The following is a 22,655-nucleotide window of genomic DNA, read 5'->3' as shown; positions in this document are numbered from 1 at the left end:
GCAGTCCCTTCCTTTGTCCTATGTGTATCACTCTGGAATGAGTTAAAAGGAATAGGCATGAGTGTATAGTATTAGAGCCCAAATTTACACAATCACATGAGGTACGCAGAATGAATACTCCTATTTTCCAAACACACAACTTTCACCCTTTTTTTTCACCCCATCAATTCTTTCACTATGTCCCACATCCATCAAAATAAGAAAAAAATCTGATATTCATTATATTCTAGTGCAAATAAATTTCCATTAATTTGCTCACTGGGGGGGAAAGAAGCTCACTGCTGTTACTATAGAAATGTTTCTGGACACTAAATGTGGGTGGACAAATGAGTATGTAATGCTGTTAGTTACCTACCTTTCCAGTTTATTAGTACCATTCTTTCTCTACTAACTAACCTAACTTGACTCATTCCTGTCTCTCTTGCTCCAACAGGCCCACTTTCTTCTCCGTTTTCTTTCTCTAGCTCTTGAACATAAAATTATCCACAACCTAGGTCACCTGAGTGGTTCAGTCGGTTAAGTGTCCGACTCTTGATTTCGTCTCAGGCCATAAGATCAAGTCCTGCATCAGGCTCCGTGCTTGGGATTCTGTCTCTCCCTCTCTCTCTGGCTCTTCCCCCCCAAAATAAGTAAACGTTTTAAAAATTAAAAAAAAATTGTCCACATGTACTTGCATATGCATGTTGAACTTAATTATCATGAAAACTTATCATATAAAATGTTGTATATTTATTTCATTCCTATTATTCCTGGCTTCTAATTTTGGCTCTCTGATACACTAAAAAGGGGGAAAGTTTGTTTTTTTTTTAATTAAGAATTAAATTAGGCTTTGAATATAAGCCACATTCTATGGTAAACCACTTACCTTGAATAGACATAGATGACTGAATGGATAAATAAATAAACACGATATTGACTGAGCACATTATTAAATGTGTCAAATCATTTGGGGTTCCAGTCTTAACTATCCACTTACACTTTGCTCTTTATAATTTGTGCCTTTGTGTAATCGGTAACCAGTAGCTGAGTTTTACAGAGTCACATTTTCAGTTTAATTTCAACCCGATTTCAGATTCAAAGTAATCGGATCCCATATTCATTTTATAGGGAATATTCACCCATTCCCTCCAGATCTCATCTCTTCTATGTCTGGCTCTCTGCCCAGAAGACAGTCCTCTGCAGACCATACCACCAGGGTTTCCTTGCCTTTGGGCTCCTGGTTGGATTGTGCCGGTGGAAGGCATGGATAAAGAAGTTACACTGGGTATTTAGCCCCATCGCTCCAGCTCTGCCTGCTGGGCCATCGTTTGGCAATGACTACATTCTTCCTCAGCCTGAAGCTCCTGCAAATATACCTCTCACAAGGGTCTGCTCAGAGGCACTCACCCCTCAACACCTCAAGCTGAGGGACATTAAGAACTTGCTACCATTGCTGCATTCCAAATACTTCTCTGTTACTTGATGACTCCTCCAAACTGTCTACACCTGTATACGGAGTGACTTAAACCCTCCTTACCCCTTTGATTGTGCCATCTGCTTTTCTGTTTAGATTACAATATAGGCTAAAAACCACCTATCCTAAGAATAAGGTTTTAAGTCAGGCAGCCACAAAATGCTCTGATTGCAGCTACCATATAGTTCCATCATCATCACAAGACTAAGACTGAAGAATTCTTTTAAGGCACAACGGGAGCTCACCAAAGTCTAGAGTTCCAATGTTTTCTGAGAATCTGGGATTTTCCTATCCAATGTAATTCAAGGTATGTAGGACACGTGTATATTCCTCCAAGCTTTAGCTTCACCATGCAGGGAAGGGTTACTATTTGTGTGTATGTGTGTGCGCGTGTATGTATGTGTGTGTGTGTTTCAGCTTAAGATGCACATGTATGTCTTCAATAGATATATCTAACACAATAATTATAGTATTGACATAACATGTAGCAAGTTGCATTGAAATGGATCATATAAAGTATGTGAATTAGGAGCCAAAAAGGAACCTGTTTTTGAAGTAGTTGTCTCAGAAAAGCATTCTAGTGTGTTTTTAGGGGCCACAATTAAAGAAAGTAATATTCCTGTTAGTCTTCAAATGAAGGTGTTCAGTACTCACAGCAGGCAAACTTAGAATAGATAGTCTAACACTATAATGAGGTGTTAAGAGAACTGGAAGAATAAGAAGCTTCAGATTTGAGGCTAACCACTGTATGTAAAGAAAAGAGAAAACTGTGGTTCATCTTCCATTTGGTTATTTCATTAGTGTGATGGTTCATATTAAAACTACCAAACAATGGAAACAAGGAAGTTTGTTGGGGAAAAAAAGTCAAATCAATAAAAACCATCTTTAAAGATTGCAAAATCATCAGCAAAATACAGCTGACTCAATGAATGTGCATTAGTCCCCTAATGCAGTAACGAAAAGTTTAAACTATTTCTGTTGATTTAAAACCACATATTTCCTTACTATTCTTCCAGGCTTGATATTATTTGTATTTTTATGTGCTTTTTAATGTTTATTTATTGAGAGAGAAAGAGAGAGAGAGAGAGAGAGAGAGAGAGAGAGAAAGAATCCCAAGCAGGCTCCACGCTGTCAGCACAGAGCCCAGCACAGTGAGATCATGACCTAAGCCAAAACCAAGAGTTGGATGCTCAACCAACAGATCCAACAAGGTGCCCCTATTTGTATTTTCTAAAGATAATGTCAGCATTATACCCCTTCTGGATGCTTTTATCTTTATACCTTAAAGAAATGGACTTTCTCTAATGAATCCAGAGTACTGTAATATCCCCTACCCCATCAATAACCTCTTTTTTCTCTTCAAAAAGAGACTTTGATCTTTTTTTTCTTTAACAAAACTTTCCTAGTATTGGTTGAAAACCCTGGAAAAATAGAACTCAGCAACTATATTTTACATGGTATTACTCATCTCATAGCAGTTGCATGATTCAGTGCTTTAAAAAAGCTTTTTAGATTTGTAATATACAGTAGTCCTCCCCTTATCTGTGGTTCAGCTTTCCATGGTTTCTGTTACCTGCAGTCAGCCTCGGGTTCAGAAACAGATGACCCTCCTTCTGACGTATCACCACTGTCATTATGCCTACATCATCAGTCGCTTCATTTCATCTCATCACGTAGGCATTTCATCTCACACCCTCACAAGGAGAAGGATGAGGTCGTATTCACATAGCTTTTATTACAGTATAGTGTTAGAAGTGTTCTATTTTATTAGTAGTTAGTATTGTTAATCTCTTATCATGCCTAACGTACAAATTAAACTTTATCATAGGTATGTACATATGGGAAAAAAATAGTATCTATCGAGCTCAGTACTATCCATGGCTTCGGGCATCCACTGAGGATCTTAGAATGTATCCTCTGCAGATAAGGGAGACTACAGTATTTCTTAAATATGTATCATTTCTCCCTACTGCCTTGTGCATTACTCAAATTTGTCCATTTAACACTAAAGAACAAAGTGCTATTTTTCGTAACTCTTTGGCTTACTAGTAAGAAAGGCATATTTTATCATCTTTAAATATGAAATGGATCCATGATTTTTAAAATATGTTACTTTGTAGTCTGACAAAGAAAATAGGACACAAAAGACATAAATTAATGTTAAGAAAAAGCTTACTGGGGAAAATATTTCTACCTCCTTGCTTTTCTCACTTAGAAATTTTGAAAGGATGAAGATTTCCCCAGAAAAGACTGGGGAATTTCAGAAGAACTAATAGGACATATTCACAAATCCTTATATTGAAATGTTATTTTAATATATTTCATTTGGAATTATTAAGAAATCCTCTTTCCTCCTATTTCAATATGACTTAACCTCAATGGTAGCCAAATATTTATGCTACAACAAATTCTTTTGGTGACTAATTCCTGTATTTCAAATAATGACTTTTCTACAGTTTTATTTAAACTTAGGGCCTGTGAAGAAAACGTTTAACTGTTTTAGAACACTCTGTTTGGAATTTTGAGTTAAATACAGTGGACTGAACAGGCATTTGTCTTGGGTTCTCCTAAAACCCCATTAAAATGACAATAATGATTGTTTTGAGGAATAAATCCATAAAAACAGAAAGAATAAGAAGGAAGACAACAACAGCACAATTGGAGAGGTTGCAAAACAAGATGGATGAATTATAAATGGTTAAGAAGCTAAGAGAAACCTTAAAATAAAAATAAGTCAACTCATGACTCAAGAATTGGAAATAACCCATACCCCTAATCATGGAACTGGCTAGTAGATACAGTATTGGAAATACAGAGTTAGTAATACTGGCTCTGAAAAGTTTTCAGAAAGAGTTTGCCCTTAGGAGATAATTTAATTGTGAACCACTGGATGCCTGGGGAAACTGAGGAGACATATCTGTCACATTACATTGATAAGTAGACTTCACAGTAGACACCTGAACTGCCAGTGCCCACTGTCCAGTTGATGCCCAGACTTTAGCAATTGGATTAATACTCCCTGGAATGGACTGAGGAAAATGATACTAGAACTCCTGTAGGTTGAGGGTAAGATTTCTCTAAAACAGAAGGAAGAGTATACTGTGGATGTTTGAAAAAGGATGTGCTTATTGCATTGCGTGAGGGGTGGGGGAGTGGGGGGTGTAGGGAGATGCGGAGTGAGACAAGGATTTCAAAATAAAGAACATAATAAATACCTAGGGTGCGTCCATGAGGGACCCCCAATAGCAGGTTTGAGTGCTGCTCTCTTCGCACTATGTCAGTCATACTTAGTTGTGACAGCTTTCAGTTGCCTGCAATGCTTTAGTAATTCTGATATATCCTTGTAGCCTGGTGTGCATGATTTGTAGGGAATAGACACATAGGACAGTGAAGGAAATGCTGCCTGTTGCACAGAAAGTCCTCTAGAAGGGCACCTGTTGGAACAGAACAGCATCACAGTTCCAGGGAAAGAGCCAGCCACAAAGTTTGTGGTGATCAACAGGAACACATGGCGAGAAAAAGCAGCTGAGGGCAGGCGCTCAGAACAACTGTGAGAAAAACTCAATCTCAAATATTCTGGAAGGCGGTGACAGTGAGGGAGTATTGCAGCTGGTTTCCCCAGAAAGCAGACTCTGAGAAAGAGGATAGTGTGCAGAGAGCTTACTAAGCAGAACTCTTGGGACCAACATTTTGTGGGGAAAGAAGTCAGCAGGATTGGGCAGAGGGAGAAGCTGGGCTGTATGTACTGCAACCACACACAGCCTTGAATGAGCCACAATGAGCTCTGAAGCTGGAATGGCCCTTTCTAGTCATCTTGAGCCAGGGTGAGGTGGCTGAGCCTTTTTTGTCCTTAGTTCAAAGGCATGCATTTGGGCAAGGACGCTCTCTTCAACAAGGGATAACTCTTTCCATCAGCTGAGGAAATAAGTCCTTCAGTTCTGAACGGGGGATTTGGACAGCACAGTATAGTATCCACCATAGTAGAGAAGACTGAAAAATGTTGAAATAGAACATGAGTTTCAGTAGAAGGTTGCTAAACTGCTTTGTGAGAAGAGTAGACTTGGTTACATGCAGGGAGAGGTTTTGTTTTGCAGAGGATGGAGGATAAACACACCGAAAAAGTGTGTTTGGGTAGTAAGGAGAGTTCTGAGAGGTAGTGGAAGGGGTGAAGGAGGAGAATGAAGGCACGATAGCTGGTAGACTAAGATTAACTTTGCCGGGGCAGGGGGGTTGCGGGGGGAGAGAGGAGGGGAGAAGGGTTGCAAAGAAGTGAGGGGATTTTTATTACATTTTAGCTATGTGGTATGCCTGTGTGAGCCTTCTTCTCTATCAAACCACAAAATCTGCAATAAATTTTTCATTATTCACCAAGACATTGTGGAATTGGATGTTTCCTGCTGTGTTTTATTTTATTTTCAACTACAACAAAGTGTGAGTACTGTCTCTGAGCAGCCTTGAGCCTTTAAGGCCTAGACTGATCACTTAGGGGCCAGCCCCATCTGGCAACAGATGCCTTCACAGTGAACATGATGGTGAAGTTCAGAGCAAAAGTAGAAAAAGACTTGTGTTCGGTATTATCATCAGACAAACTTTAGGCATGTCAAAACACGTAAAATCATTCTGTTTGCACCATCACTGTCTAAAAAGACAACAACCTTGGAATTGGAAATTTGATCTCATGAGCAAATCTCTTTAAATATCATCTATGTATGGAGTGCTTCCAAATGTATCCCCTAGCCAGATCTCTCCCCTCATTCCAGGCTTTGTGGCTGCTACTCAACAAATTTGCTTAGATGTCCCAAACCAGGTGTCTGATCTTCTCTCTGCAATCGAGTACCCCTTAGAGTTTTTCTCTCCTCAGTTAATAACAACTCCAAACTTTCAACTACTCAGGCCCAAAATTTGGATTCATGTTTAATTTCTCCCTTTCTCTCATAAACTATATCCAATTCATTAGCAAATCCTGGTAGCTTTGCCTTCAAAATATATTCAGAGTCTGATTGTGTCTCTCCATCTCCACCATTGCTCCCAAACCATCATTACCTTTCACCTGGATCAGTTTAGTAGCCTCTTAACTAGTCTTCCTGCTTCCACCTTGTTCCTCTACAGCTTATTCTCAGGGTGGAAACCAACACAAATAGAAGTCAAAGTCTTGGCAATGGCCTACAAGATCCCTAGATGATCTAATTTTCTACTGCCTTCTGACCTTATGTCCTGTAACTCTGCCTCTCATTTTCCACGGGTATCCCTGTTGTCCCTAGCTGGTATCCCATGCCAGGCACACCACTGCCCACACTCTTTGCATTTGTTGTTCCCTTTGCAGCAATGTTTTTCTCCCTAATATACACAGAATACACCCCCTTTAATACTTTAGTATTTACTCACAAAGCACCTCCTTAAATTCGACAGCCCTCACATTCTTTCATTCCTTATTTCCCTTCCTTCCTTATTTCTATGGTACCTATCTCCATATGATATACTATATTTTTTACTTATTTATTTGAGTACTATATATCTTCCTCCATTTCCATTTAAAGCAAACTCCACAAAGCTAGAGATTCTTATCCTATTCAGTGTTATATTGCTAACCGTCTGGAACAGTACTTGGCACGTAGCAAGCAGGTGATAAAATTGACTGAATGAATTTCATAAGTTAATTTTACACTATGAGTATTTGAGAAGGTGCATGTCTTCATCTTGATCTTTATCTTGAGGATTTCATCAAGTCTCAGTACTAAATACCTGTGCAAATAGTAGAGTTTCATTAGGCGATGTCATCTAGTATGTTTTTACTCCAAGCAAAAACCTGCTGAACATTATCTTGCTATGAGTATATGCAGGAGGCAATATAAAAGATAGTTGTGGTCCAAACCCCAAATCCCAATCCATTCCTTCCAGTTCACTCCTCGTGTAAACAGAGTTTCATGTAACATTTCTAACAGAATGGAATCATTTGGGGAAGGTAGAATGGAAAACCGAGTGGGTAGCTTGAGAGAAAAACACTGGAAGTCGTAATTTGCCTTTCATAAATTCACACAAGTGAGAAATTCATCTAAAAATGGAAATTCTAAAACAACCAGAAAAAAAAATGACTTACGAACCAAATTTTTGTTTTTCTTTCTCTTCTTTTGTAAAAAATGGCTTCCATTTGCTGTGACTCCATCACCTGAAAGGGACCACTGACATTGGTAAATGCACTCCTGGAGCACATCTGTCCTTCCATTCCCATCAATCAGCAACACGAAGTAAGTGCCCACTTTTCACATCAGATATTGTGATGTGTTTAAGAGGCACCTGGGTGGCTCAGTCGGTTGAGCATCCGACTCTTGGTTTCAGCTCAGGTCATGATCTCACACTTCATGGGATCGAACCCAGCGTCAGGCTCTGTGCTGATAGCATGGAGCCTGCTTGGGATTCTCTCTGTCCTTTTCTCTCTCTGTCCCTTCCTTACTTGTGCACGCACACTCTCTGTCTCAAATAAATAAACTTAAAAAAAAAAAGAAGAAAAAAAAGAATCAGACAACACTATCCTTAGTCTTCTTAATTTTTCCAATTGGACTGAAGAGCATTGGAAAAGCAATTATACCTCTTTAATTCACACATTACTAAAGCTGAATTTGTGACTATTCAGAAGGAGGCCAGGGTAGTTTTTGTACTACCTCCAAAGAGAATCTTTATTAAATAAATGAATTTTCCACAAAATTTCATGAAAACTATTTTAACTGTTTCAGGCCACTATTTTCAAGTACCTTTAAGCATTTAAAAATACTCATTTACACACAGCTTGTTGTTATGTCATTCAGAAATAATTTTGATCTATTTACTAAAAGCAAGTCAGCAAAGGACATCTAAGCCAACGTTTCTTTCAGACCTAGCTATGGTAGCTTCCTTAAAAGAGGTAAAAAACTGTAATTATTTGTAAATCTTTTTTTAGCTGAGGATTTTTCACATTAAATATAAATTAGAGTGGTTTCCCTATACTTAAATAAATTTTAAAACATACAACTGAACTTACATAGAAATACACACAAATGCTATATAGGTGAGTGGGGGGAGAAGGAAGGAAGGACAGATAGATGGAAGGAGAAATGGACAGAAGGAAGGATGGAAGGAATAAAGAAGAAATAAAAACATAAACATTATTTTTAAGGTAACTAAAACCAACTATGTCACAACAGATTGCTCAGCTGGACAACCAAAACCCTTCATAAACTGGTTCTATCTTTTTCAGTTCATCCACCAAATAAAGATATTTTGTATATTTATTACTGATCTGGAAAATTTCCCAAATATAAGGACCATAAAATTTAGATATTTTGTATCCTCAGTTAGTAGATGGATTTGGACATGGCATGTAGTTAAGGCCTATTACCCAAAAAATGTTTTGGTCCTAGGCCTTCCATTTCTCTCTCTCTCTTTTTTTTTTAAATTGATTTTTGAGAGAGATAGAGAGACAGCACAAGCGAGGGAGGGGCAGAGAGGGAGACACAGAATTCGAAACAGAATCCAGGCTCTGAGCTGCAAGCACAAAGCCCAACGCGAGACTCAAACTCATGAACCATGAGATTATGATCTGAGCCAAAGTCGGACATTTGACCAACTGAGCCACCCAGGTGCCCCCCATTTCTCATTTTTGTGTGGCAACATAGCGTAGGAAATCTAGAGCTCTATAGCCAGACACCCCGACTTCAAATTCTGGCTTTACCCTTTACTAGCTCAACAAGCATATCACAACCTCCCTGTGCCTCAGTTTCCTCATCTATAAAATGAAGGCATAATAGTTGTATATAATTTATACTTTGTTGCAAACATGAAATGAGTTATTGCCTATAAAGTGCTTGGTATGGTACTGGCATAAAGTAAGTGCTCCATAAGTGCTAGCATTAATTATTACTGCTATTGTTATTATGGCTGAAATTCAGTCATTATCTTTATATTTAGTTTCTTCCTGTACTTAGTGAAGATTACTGCCCTGTCACATGCCTACCTTTCAAGGTAAACCAGCAATGTAGCAAAGGCTCATGAAGGAAGGCTAGCCTCAGTCTATTAAATGCAGGATGAATAATCAACATTGAGATAAGTAAATCAAAAATATCAGAATAATATAGCTAAATTCTATTAAAGATATTTGAGGCTGTATTCACTGCTTGGATAGGACAACCCAATGATTGATGATTCCCCCAAATAACACTGATATTCAACAATCTAGTATTGTATAGATTTTTATATAGGTTCCTACCTATATATGTCCACATTTGTCTTAGATTCTTAGAGTGTTGGGATAAAGGAAATAAAGTATACCTTCATCAATAGAGTCACAGCTTTAGACATTTATTCCCTGATATAAAAATCAAGCCATAGGCACTAGAGTAGCCTTACACTCTCAGGTTAGAACTAAGTTCTTGCCTTTATGAAAAGAAAAGAAAATGGTCCAGATTACTTTATCTTCTGACCAAAAAAAAAAAAGTGCTATTAAACAACATACAAAGAAGAAATTTAAGGTATTCATTGATCAACAGCTATTGCCTTTAGAACATCAGTAGTGTGTATATATCATGCTCTTTGAAGTGAATTCTTGTATGTAAAAAGCAACTCTATAATTTGCAATAACTGTTTACACATGTTATTTCATTTGATCTTTATAACAATCAACAAAGGGATAAATATAAATACCATGTAAAGTAGATATTAATACTTTTTAAAACTATGTCTTAGGGAACCTAAGGACTAAGCCATGGTCAAATGGCTAGTAAATAGGGGAATCAGATTCAGATTCTAAATCAAATTATTTCAGTATTCAGTAACTTCTTGTCAAGGGTGTATTATGTGCTAAATACTATACTAAGCTCTAGGGCTGTAATTACTCTTTGCCTTTTACTGGTTTTCAGTCTTAACGAGATGATAGAAGAGCAACAAAGTCATTACAGTACAATGATAATGGAAATTTCATTCATTGATTCATTCATTCAATATTTGTTGCCTATTGTATCAGTCTGTTCTAGCAGGAAACAATGGCATACTCTGTATTTATCTAAGTATTTATCTCTGGCTATGGCTTAGTTATGGTCCCAACAGAAAACAGGTAGTACTCCCAAATTAGGATAATTTAAGTAAGGCTTAATAAAGGCAAGATTTATATGGGTAGAATCATCCAACTTCCCAGGAGTAATAACAGTTGGCCTGTTACTACCTTGAAGCTTCTATCAAGGTAAGAATGCAGTAACTGGAATCCAGGAGAATCCAGTAGAGAGGGCCATCTTGAAAGGAACTGTATTCTTTGCATGCAAAACAATATCATCAGGATGATATTCCAAGGTGGGAGCCAGAGACATAAGTACACCAAACTCACTCTCCTCTGACCCCTGATGAGATTCCCATTGGCTAAACCCAACAGGAAGCAAGAGGTTAAGGTTGTAACCCATAGATGTACTCCATACAGAGCCGTCTCAAAAGGCATAAAAGTGTATGGAGAACAGTAGGATGTGAGTATGGAGAGGCCAACAATTCTAGAGGGCAAAAGTCTGAAGTCAGTTTGCACATCACTGCAATCTGTGTCTCCATGGTCAAAGGACCTCCAATTCTGTATGGGTAATCCTCCTCTGCCTTCCTTTTATAAGGACACTTGTGATGGCATTTAGGACCCACCCAGAAAATCCAAAATAACCTCCACACGCATCTCAAAATCCTTAACTTAATCTCTTATGCACAGACCCCTTTTCAAATAAGGTAATATTTGTAGGTTTCAAAGATTTAGGGTATGGTATCTTTGGGAGACCATTTTTATACATGCCACAGTTTTCATTTTCAAATGTGAGAAGACAATGTATAATACCCAAAACTGAAAAATGAAACAGTAACAAGCCTGTTTTTCAGTGACATGTAGGTATATACCCAAAGAATTAGCTAGAAAGGGTAAAATCGCTGACTCTGTGTAGGGTTAAATAAACATGGAGGAAGACATCCTCAACCAGGACTCCACTAGAATATTAAAAAAAAATTCTTTTAATGTTTATTTACTTTTGAAAGACAGAGGTAGAGTGTGAGTGGGGAGGGGGCAGAGAAGGAGATGCAGAATCTGAAGCAGGCTCCAGGCTCTGAGCTATCAGCACAGAGCCCAATGCAGGGCTTTTACTCAGGGACTGCAAGATCATGACCCAAGCCAGATGTTTAACCTACTGAGCCACCCAGCTGCCCCTACTAGAATAAATATTTAAACCTTAGTGCCCTAAAGCATCCATCGTGTGTTAGTAATTATCTTCTCTACTATGCTTCATGAAGGGACTATCGCTCCACTATTAATGGGAAATTGGGAAAAAGAAAAAAAGTCCCTTAAATCCTATTCTGTAGGGCTTAATTTTCTAATGTAACCCTGGTTGAGAGAGGCATTTGGAGCTGGACACAAAAGTAAAAGTAAGCTTTAAAAAAGTAAAGTAAGGGGTGTCTGTGTGGCTCAGTCAGTTAAGCACCTGACTCAGGTCATGACTTCCTGGTTCCTGAGTTCGAGCCCCGAGTCGAGCTCTGTGCTGACAGCTCAAAGCCTGGAGCTGCTTCGGATTCTGTGTCTCCCTCTTTCTCTGCCTGCCCCTGCTCATTATATTCTCTCTCTCTCTCTCTCTCTCTCTCTCTCTCTCTCTCTCTCTCTCAAAAACAGATAAACATTAATTTTTTTTTTAACTAAATAAAAGGAGAAGGAGTGGAAACAACATCTTTCAAGGGTTTCAAAAGTCTAGTATTAAGAGCAGAAGAGAAAGAGGAAGTTCTGACAGTTGCACAAGTTTCCTAAAGGAGATGAGAGAGTTTGGTTTTAGACAGAAGGAGAGGCACCTATTCTTTCACAGCTAATGAGGGAAGAAAGAAATGGGATAGATGCTGGTAAATTTTAGGTGCATAGCAAGAAGTTGAAGAAACTCATACGTGGTAACTCTCACTTTTTCTGTGCAAAAGAGATTTTGTATGATTATACTTCACTCCCCACTTCATTATGACTGTCATCGATAAAACAGAGTCATTAACATACAACAACTCTGAAAGATCACTTTGTCTTCTTAAAGAAGTAATCCAACTTCAACTTGGTATCTGTGTTAACATCAGCTAATAATCATTTTCTGAAGTGTTCTATTCAATTTACATCTCTCGCCTCCTAGAAGGAAGAATGTTAATGGTGAGGAAAGCTGTCAAGTCTCTGATTACTGCCTACAAATGTTATCACTTGCTACTGTTCAACAATGTTCTGATGAAAATATTACTACTAATGGAACAACATGCATATGTTCTTAGGATAGAAATAGTATTGCGACATTCTGCTTGCTTACAAGTAAAGTAAATTAACATTGAACTGAGGTGAAAAGTAATTCCTTGAGCAAAGTTCTCATGAAATTTTAGCTCTGAATGCACACATTTCATAGAAGATTGCAAGAGACTTCATTCAGGCTTGAACACTTACCTAAATAAAAATCTCATCTCTCAGTAGGTATTATTATGGAATTAAAGCAGTTAATGCAGCTCCAATCTCATATTTCTGGGTACACTAAATTGTGTTTAGTGTCATAAACTCTCCCCAAGGGGTTGACAAAGGACAAAAGATAGAGCCAGAAACCACCATCAAATCAATCTATGAGTAAATTTCATACCAGCCATCTATCTAGTTGGCTTTCTTGAATTCAAACTAAATTTTATAAAACCATGTCCAATATCTTCATTGATGATGACAGTAATGCAAATTTCTTTTTTTTTTTAATTTTTAATGTTTATTTATTTTTGAGAGAGAAGCAGTGTGAGTGGGGGAGGGGCAGAGAGAGAGGGAGACACAGGATCTGAAGCGGGCTCCAGGCTCTGAGCTGTCAGCACAGAGCCTGATGTGGGGCTCGAAACCACAAACAGTGAGATCATGACCTGAGCTGAAGTTGGATGCTTTACCAACTGAGCCACCCAGGCAACCCAACAGTAATGCAAATTTAAATGTAAACGACTTTTAGCCTACAGTGTATTAAAAAGTAAAGGGTAGGTAGATGCAAGAATTTTACATGAAGTAAGGAATAGAAAAGGAATTTTTAAATTAAAACCACAGAAAATTTATATTTAACAAGCATACTGAGCTTTTTCATGTGCTTTAACCGACAGTTCCAAGAGTGAAACTTTATTCTAAGGAAATAATTTTATGTACGGATGCCATTTAGAGGTAAAGATGTTCATCACAGCATTGTATTTAGTTTAGAATTATTCTTAGTTTTAAAAGCTAAGAAACTATCATTGGGAGAGGGAAGTGGGCAGTGAGGAAATGTCATTGCACATCTGTTTTCATAATATACTACTATGCAGCTATTTAACAGAGTAAATAATAGATAGATATCCAAAATGTATTAAGTGGTAAATACAGGTTGCGAAACCAAATACAAAATGTGATCCCAGGGTTGCCTATTTATAGTGTATATGCATACAAATTTGTGTTTAAAAACATAGGCAAAAATGTGGAAGAATACACACTAAATTTTATTGCATTTATTTGTGTGGTGGAATTACTGTTAATATATACACTTAAATTTCTATAACTAACATGAATTATTCATATAATGAGAATACGAAAGAGAATTTGCTTTAAAAATTATGTTTGCTAGGTGTTTTGAATGACTAAGTGAAATCCCCATGTCATATCAAATGCAAAAGCAGGATATGAAACTGTACATAAAGCATGAAATTTGTCACAAAAAAATGCAAGAAATATGCCAAAACGAGTACTAGGATTTTAAGTGACATTTTTTGTACTCATTTATACTTCTTCACACTTTTCAAAAATTTCAACAATGAATATTTATTCATTAAAAAACAAGAAATAGAGAAACATAAAGATTCATAGAAAGTGTAGAATTCCATGCAAAAAAACTAGTAACTAATGTTCACCATTGAAATTTTTCCACTGGAACGTGCTCAGTATGGTGTTTATGAAAGGCACTTCCTGCCAAATGTTCATTTATTCCTTTAAAAAATGATCTAGAAACTTCACAGACTAGATCTCCCAAATTTCTAGCTTCGGGGGCTAAGTATGGCTAACTCAATCAAGTCTGAACAAACCAATGGCTGAGGTGAAAAAGTTTTTAACGGAAGACTAAGCAATCACGTAATGTGTCCTTGAGCCATTGTCAAGCAGTTAAATATAAAATAGAGATAACAATGCTTTAAATTCAGAGGTTGAAAAAGAGGACACTAATGTGACTTAAGAAAATTTAATAAATGGGTGAGGGAGTGTAGGGAGAGCAAACGTGTAGGACTTAAATTAAGCTTTAAAAGATGGACAATATTTGACTAAAACCAGGGAAAAGATTTCATATAGTCATCATGTATGCATAACTGGATTGAAAATTGACACCTTATTACTTAGACATGCAAAAAAAAATAGTCTTCTTGTGATTCACAGTGGTCATAGTATTTATCTTGAGCCCAATTCTGGAGGAAGCTGGTGGGGAAAGTGAGTATTGTAGGTGAGGGATGCAAACTTAATAAATGTTGGTTTCTCAGTCTCTTAAACTTTTATTGATGACTCAATATTTTAAGACTAATGCTCAAGTTTTCAGATTTCCTCTAGAGGCAATGTAAGAATAAGTTACTTTATATAAAAAGAATAGTTGGTGTAATCATAAGGTTGTGAAAGTTCCTGATTGTATTTCTCTCTCCATAGACTGGCCATGGTAAAATGGAGGCATGCCATATCTTTAAATAATGGAATTTAGCCATGCTATCTTTACCAAGAACAGATGTTAATTTGGGAATAGCATAGTCTAAATCTCAGTCTAAAGACTGTGAATAGAAATGTTTTCTCAATTAGCGAGGAGCCTCCCCCTTCCCATATTGTGAAATGTCACATTTGGTTTCTTCCATCTGAGGGACCCTACAGAGAAATCATCTCTTATAAGGAGTTACAAGGTATTTTAAATGCTGTTCCCTTGTTTATCTAAGAAAGAGCCAAGATTCTAGAAATTTCTTTAGGCTTAGTGGTTTGGAAGTGTGGGGAATCAGGGAGACAAGGATGCCAATACTTTTTTTAGGCACCCTCTTCTTCCCATTCAGCTTTCCAACTGTGCTGCCCTTCTGCCTTGCTGACTAAAGGGACTAATTGCTCACCACTCACTTGGTGGCTTTCAATTCTGTGTCTTTTCACTAAAGAGAACTCTCTCTGGGCTCTGCCACAAATCCTGAGAAAGGAAGGAGTTGAAGAGAGAAGATCTGGGCTGAAGGATGTGTTATGCTTTGTGATTCATTCAAAATTTCCTTTTCCTTTTGACCTTTATCCACTGTGTCTGGGTCAAGTCTGTGAACCTCAGCTCCCCTGCCACTCAGGATGCATTTCTCCATCAAGGATACTGCCAGGGAAGACTGAGCATGGGTTTTATTACCAGCCTGGGGAGACCAGCCATCAACTCTAACAACTCCAGTCATTGTTCCTCAGTCCATTTCAGGAAGGACTGTATATGTCTTATTACTCCATATCCTAGCTTACCCCTCTCTTTGGGTCACGCACCACTAATCAAATGTGTCCTGAGCTTCCAGCACCTACCAGGCCCTGAGCTTCAGCTCAAATTGGAATTAAAAAAATGGAAAAGTCATGTCTCTATATTAAAACACAGCAGAGGCTAAGGAGGACTTAAAGGCAGACATGGAAAAATTTCATCTTAAGACTGGACTGTAGAGGGTCTGGGAAGGGGGTGGGTGCTGGTGGTGTCAGGAAGGTAAACTAGGGCTAGATTACAGAGAACCTTTAATTCTGAGTGAAAAAGACAAGATGCGACAAATCTTATTTTTTAAGCAGTGGTATTTCTGTGATTTATGTCAACAGTTTATTTTTGAATCTTAAAAAAAGTTATTTTGGTCACTTTAAATATACCACAAGCACATTTTTAAACTCTTAGATTTGTTAACACCTGCAGCTTTGTCATTGTACAAAATAAGTCACATTAAATGCTAAGTGGAAAAGCTTAAATTAAGTCTTTCAAGAATAGCCTCATCTGGAAACCAATGCTGATGGTGAGGTTTGGGGGCACCACTGCTCTAATACCATGCTTATCATTCTTAAATTTGACTCTGTGATAGAACTTTGAGGAGATGTGAGAAAAGGAGGCAAATTTCTTGCTGGCCATTCATCAAAATCTTTAGTGAGTATCTATTAACACATGATCTATGCTAGGTGCTATTTAGGAGGAAGCTGAAATCATGGTTCACCCTTTTCATATTTATAAGCCTAAAAGAAACTTAATTCTAAGAACTCCAATGCCTCAAATAGAAGTTCACATTGATTTTTAGCCTATCATCATAAATCTATTACACTATCTTCACTTTTTCAAGAATCCTCCAATAATGCTAAATACATTTTAGTTATTAAGTACCTACTCTATTATTTATCTACTGAGAACCAATTATGTGCTGACCTTTACATATATTACCTAATTTAATCTTCACAACAACCTCATGAGGTAGATTTTACTATCCTCATTTCAAAACAAGTAGCCTGACTCTCAGCAAAATTAAATAGCAGGGCTTAGTTACACAGCTAAAAAGAACCCAACCTAGTTTTGCCTGATTGCAAACCTGTGCTCTTTCTCCCTCACACATTGTCTGGGCAGCAAGTTAAGAAAATACAATATTTAGAGGATTACGATGAGGACATACACCCAGCATGGAGGGCCATAAATATTGGCATGTCTGGTTCTGCCTAATAGAGTGAATTAGCCAAAAAATCTCCCCACGGAGAAACAGAGATCTAAGTTCAGATTTAAAATATAAGTGCTTTACTAGATAAAAGAGTTTAGCATATCATGTTCAAACATAAGTCTGAATGAAAAACCACGTTGGTTTCAGAGACCTTCTGGGATCTGATAATGTTAGAGCACAGAGTGTATGTGTAAGAGTGATACAAAGTGAATTAGGCAGGGAATAAATCATAAAAAGCATCCTAGAGTTTTGCTTGATGGAAAGGTCTTGTTTCCAGAAAATATTTAATTTATAGGAATTGTGTGGTTATAACTGAGTTTCCTTTGCTCAAGTTGCCAAATGGAAAATGCGGTACCCAAGCAAAAACGATTTGTTCATTTATTGAGTATTGTAATGTGCCAGAAACTGTGTAAGGCACTGAGGATAAAGACCTAAGGAAGAGGATACTCTATTGTAATTGATACTGAGGTTGACTGTTCTCCATCCCAATACACCCCCTTGCTGTAACAGGACTGACCTCGGAGACAAGGCTGGAGTGATTTTCTAAGTCAAATATAATAATTCCATCTCCCTTTCAATGCCACATTTAAGCCAGTCTGAGTTTCTAAATGTTCTTGAGATAATTCTTGTCCTTAGGTGGACTCATCATTCAGTTTTTAGGAGACTGATGGATGAACTGATTGATACACCGCTTTGTTCCAAAAACAAAGATTTCAGCCCAGCCTGCAGATGTGCATGAAAGTACCAGAATAAAGAACAAACTGATAAAGAGGTGCCTGGGTGGCAGACTCTTGATTTCAGCTCAGGTCATGATCCCAGGGTCGTGGGATGGAGTCCCACATCAGGATCTACGCAGAACATGAATCCTTCTTAAAATTCCCTCTCTCCCCTGCTCTCTTTCTCTCTCCCTCAAATAAATGAAAATGAAACAATAAGTAAATAAAAGAATAAACTGATGAAGAATTGAGAATAAGGGGACTAAAAGGATAGTGAACAGCTACTAGAAAAAGCAAATTTGACCCTAATGTTCCTAGAAGAAAAAGCACAAAAGACAAACATGAATAGTTAATAAAAATCATCAACCAATTGAATGATAACAAAGCAACAACAATAGCTTATACTTAGTAAGTACTTATGGTCCAAGCACTGTTCTAAACACTTATGATATATTAATTTATTTAATTCATATTAATTCATTTAATCTATAGCACAACCCTAGAAGTGTTTTCATCCCCACCTTTGAAAGGAGAAAAAGTGAGGCCCATGAAATTTAATTAAATTATTTAATTATCTAATAAGTACAGAGCTAAGAAGAAAAATAAAAACAAATGAGTAGCTCAAGGGAAGCACAGTATTCTTAATACATTGCCAGAGAGAAATATTTCTCAAGGGTCCTTATAAAGGGAGATTTTGCATTATAATAGTTAACTTGGTTGTGCAGTAATGCAGAAAATTCCCTGGCAGATAAATAAGATTTTTTGTTTTTAATGTCCGTGAAGGATAAGATTTAGAAGTAAAATCTGGATGCTCTGAAACATCTTTGTATTTCCTCTCAGTAGTTATGATCCTTTTCTCTGCCAGATGAGTAAGGTTTCAAGTTTCAAAAATACAGGCTTAAGCTGATTGTGAAATGAATCCTTCATTGGGGACTGGAAAATCTACTCACCTAGCAACTATCTTTCAAAGATACATACTGTATATGTATTTGAAATTTCCAGTAGAATTACGATTTTGAGAAATATTCTTTCTTACAGGAAGTGAAATGCATCATCTTACACGAATTTCCTTCATCATCAATATTTTGGATTGTTTTCCACTCAGACAATGGCTCTGGCATTAAAATCATGGGTAAATCTCTGGTGCTGGTTTATTAGGCATGTGGCCTAAACAGACATGGTCCCTTTGGTAGTATCTCCTCTCCATGCCTGAGTCACTTGGTTCTCCCCAGGCTTTGTCCTTCTCCTGGTCATTAAAAGCCATTGTCAGGAACGGATCTGAACAACTTGCTTCTACTAAAGTTAAACACAGGCGAGGCTTAATATCTACTTACATTTTAACCATAGAAAGAACCTGAAGGATCCAGTCACTGAATGTGGAGATTGTCTGATCTAGCCAACCTGGCCTTTTAAAGCCATATTACACGTTAAGAAAGGAGAATAAGGAAGAGAGAAGCAAGGGATTAACGTTCAAAATCTACACCTTACATTTCATTCTTAATCAAAATTATAAGGAAAATATTTCCTGCAAATGAAGAGGTGAATGGTTTCACTATAAGATTGCAGGGGTGCCTGGGTGGTGGGTGGCGTAGTCTGTTAAGCGTCTAACTTCGGCTCAGGTCATGATCTTGTGAATCGTGAGTTCAGCCCCTCATTGGCCTCTGTGTTGACAGCTCAGAGCCTGGAGCCTGCATCAGATTCTGTGTCCTCCTCACTCTCTGCCCCTCCCCCATTTGCACTCTGTCTCTCTCTTTCAAAATTACATAAACATTAAAAACAAGTTTAAAAAATTTACAGCATTGTAGATGTTGTAATATACTTATTTTTCCTAAAGAACTTCATATTCATGGGGCACCTGGGTGGCTCAGTGGATTAAGCGTCTGACTCTTGATTTCTGCTCAGGTCATGACCTTGAGGTTCATGTGATCAAGCCCCACACTGGGCTCTACTCTGACAGTGCAGAGCCTGCCTGGGATTCTCTCTCTTCCTCTCTCTCTCTGCCCCTCCACTGTTCATACTCACTCCCACGTGTGCACGCTCTCTCTCTCTCTCTCTCTCTGAAAATAAATAAACCTTAAAAAAAAGAATTTCAAACTTACAAAAATGATAAAAAGTCAAACTTCTTTTTTAGGCCCAGGGCAACACAATTATCCACAGATTATAAAATTCTATGAACTCTTTGCTATTGGCTTGTGAGACATAAACACATTGAGAATAAAAATGTGAAAGAAATAATTTTGCAGTAGTTTGATAGAATAAGTTTATGTCTCTTGCAACAAATAATTTTAAAAATTATTTTATTACGTTTTTGTAAATATCTTTTTTCTAGTAATTCATTTTTATTGTATTTTACAAAAGAATTGATCTACAATGGATTGGAGATATATATATATATATATATATACACACATATATATGTATACATACATATACATATGTATATGTGTATATATATGTATACATATATATGTGTGTATATATATATATATATATATATATATATATATATATATATAAAGAACTCCACAGTTAGTTGGAGAAGCACTATACTATAGTATAAATAATTCTGTGTTAAATAGGACACTGTCATATTTTGTTCTAAAACAAGTAAATGGTACCAGGTGTCAGAAGTTTAAAAATATTTTGTGGGGGAAATCTTCTATCCACTAATGCAACTTTTATATGTATGTGTATGCATATGAACTAGAAAAAGATTTGCATTGTCTGATAATCAAATATATATTCAGGAATCAATACTGGAGAAACGCTATAATCAGGTAAAGAAAATATTAAATGATAACAAGATAAAATAATTTCCCAGAAGTTGTTGGAACTCAAACCGAGGAAAGGATGTCCACTGGGGCTGTTGCATTTTTGGCAAATGGCTGATAATGGAGGAAAGATTAATAGAATCATAAAAAGTTGGAAATCACAGAATCCTACTTCTTCGTTTTGACAGATGAGCTCGGAATAAGGAAGAAACTGTTGGAACTAAAACGATGAACTGGTGGGTGAGAACTGCAGTTCTCATTATATATACAGTTTCCATATATAAATACATCTTTGTTGCTATTTTGTAATATCCAGAATCAGATAATATTAGAGTGAGAGAAACCATCACTATCAAATAATACATCTTCTAAATTTTACACATAAGACAACCATGGACTTACGAGGTTAAGTGAGCATGCCTGAAATTGCTCAGCACTTAAAAAGTAAGATCAGGAGGATTATCTCATTCCCGTTGCAGTAATATTATGAAGCATCATGTTATGGGACTTTCAGGTGAATCATCATATTAATTCCTCAGGAAGAGTCTTCTACTCAGTCCTCAAAGGAGTATATTTCATAGGAATGAAGTTTTGCTTTTCTTAGGCACATCTATGAAAAAATAAGTTTTATTTAACAAATTAAATGATTGACCACAATGATAGGACCAGAGGAATTTTGCCAAGTAAAGATAATGGATTTGGAAGAATAATACAATTAATAAAAATAAGAGAACTTCAGGGTTAGAATAAACCTCAGCTAATTTATATACACTCTGGAACTACCATCTAGCCTACTCATAAGGAGTATAGTAATGAGTCCAAATCCCACATTTTTATGTTTTTGGACTCACACTGTGCTGATTGATTAAAAACAGAAGTTATTTGCTCAATAATTGCAGGTACTAAGCTGGCCTCATAATAACCCTGTGAAGAAGATGTTATTATTACCCATTTTACACATGGGATAATTAAAGGTGAGAGAAGTCAAGTAAGTTGTACATGTTACATTGCTTATATAAAATCACACTTCAATCTGATCATATACCCTTACAAGCCCATATCTATTATACCATACTGTGGTCTAGCTAGTCAGTCAAAATGGGATCGTAGGCAGCCAAGAGAGCCCTGGAGTCAGACTGTCTGGGTTCAAATCCAGATCTCACTGCATAATGACTATGACTCTGGGAAAGTTATTTAACTCCCCTGTGCCTGCTATTTCCTTTCCTGTAAAATGGAAGTGGGACTACTATGAAGATTCCAAGTATTTAGCATATAGTAAGAACTCAGTAAACGTTATCTATTATTACCAAGGCTCAAGGAGACAACTCGAGCTAAAGTAGATCTCTTGGTTGTCCAGGGCACAGCAAAATCAATTTATTAACTCCTCTGTCCCTAATCTTCTTGTTTGTAGGCTCTCCATCTGGTGGGAAGAAGGCAATCCAGCTTCTCGAGTACTTCTCAAAGAAGTCATATATTTCTCCCGTGAAGGTAAACAGGCTCAGATATTCTTCATGCTAGAACTCGGTTGGAAGTATCAGCTTCTGATTCTCCCAGTGGCTATCACTATAACTTTATAAACAAAAAAAAAAAAAAAAAAAAAAAAAAGGAGAAATATACGAAGATGGTAATGAAATAGTAAAGTTAAAAACCAAATCAATATTCACCATAAGAAACTCTGAATATTATACCTCTAATTAGTAAATGTCTTGTTTAGGGATGCCTGGGTGGCTCAGTCAGTTAAACGTCTTTTGATTTCTTCTCAGGTCATGATCTCTGGGTCTTGAGGTCGAGCCCCACATAAGGCTCCATGCTAGGCATGGAGTTTCCTCAAGATTCTCTCTTTACCTCTCCCTCTTCTCCTCCCCTGCTTAGGCTGTGCGCTCTCTCTCTCTCTCTCTTTCTCAACAAATAAAAAATAATAATAAAGAAATGTCTTGTTTAAAGCAATTGTTCTCAAAAGTGACATTAGCCTGAAAGTCTCTCAGGGTTCAGGTTAGACGGAAATGACCCCAAACC

General features: G+C 37.2%; 1 protein-coding gene across 3 annotated transcripts in view; it reads right to left on the bottom strand.

Annotated features, from left to right (window-relative positions):
• The window catches only part of HDAC9 (histone deacetylase 9), a 955,850-nt gene extending 933,651 nt beyond the window's left edge, over positions 1–22,199 (bottom strand). For 2 of the 3 annotated variants that reach the window (XM_042967858.1, XM_042967863.1), the window contains exons 1-2: positions 21,947–22,199; positions 21,042–21,249 (exon numbers count right to left, since the gene is read on the bottom strand). The gene's annotated coding sequence lies outside the window, so the exon portion shown is untranslated. The remainder of the gene's footprint in view (positions 1–21,041; positions 21,250–21,946) is intronic. The other variant, XM_042967868.1, reaches the window with a different exon arrangement.
• Between the last annotated feature and the right edge of the window lie 456 nt (positions 22,200–22,655).

This window comes from Panthera tigris, chromosome A2 (genome assembly GCF_018350195.1).
Source record: "Panthera tigris isolate Pti1 chromosome A2, P.tigris_Pti1_mat1.1, whole genome shotgun sequence".
Lineage (NCBI taxonomy): Eukaryota > Metazoa > Chordata > Mammalia > Carnivora > Felidae > Panthera > Panthera tigris.
Note: the sequence above shows the minus strand (reverse complement) of the source record. Positions and strands in the feature narration are given on the sequence as shown.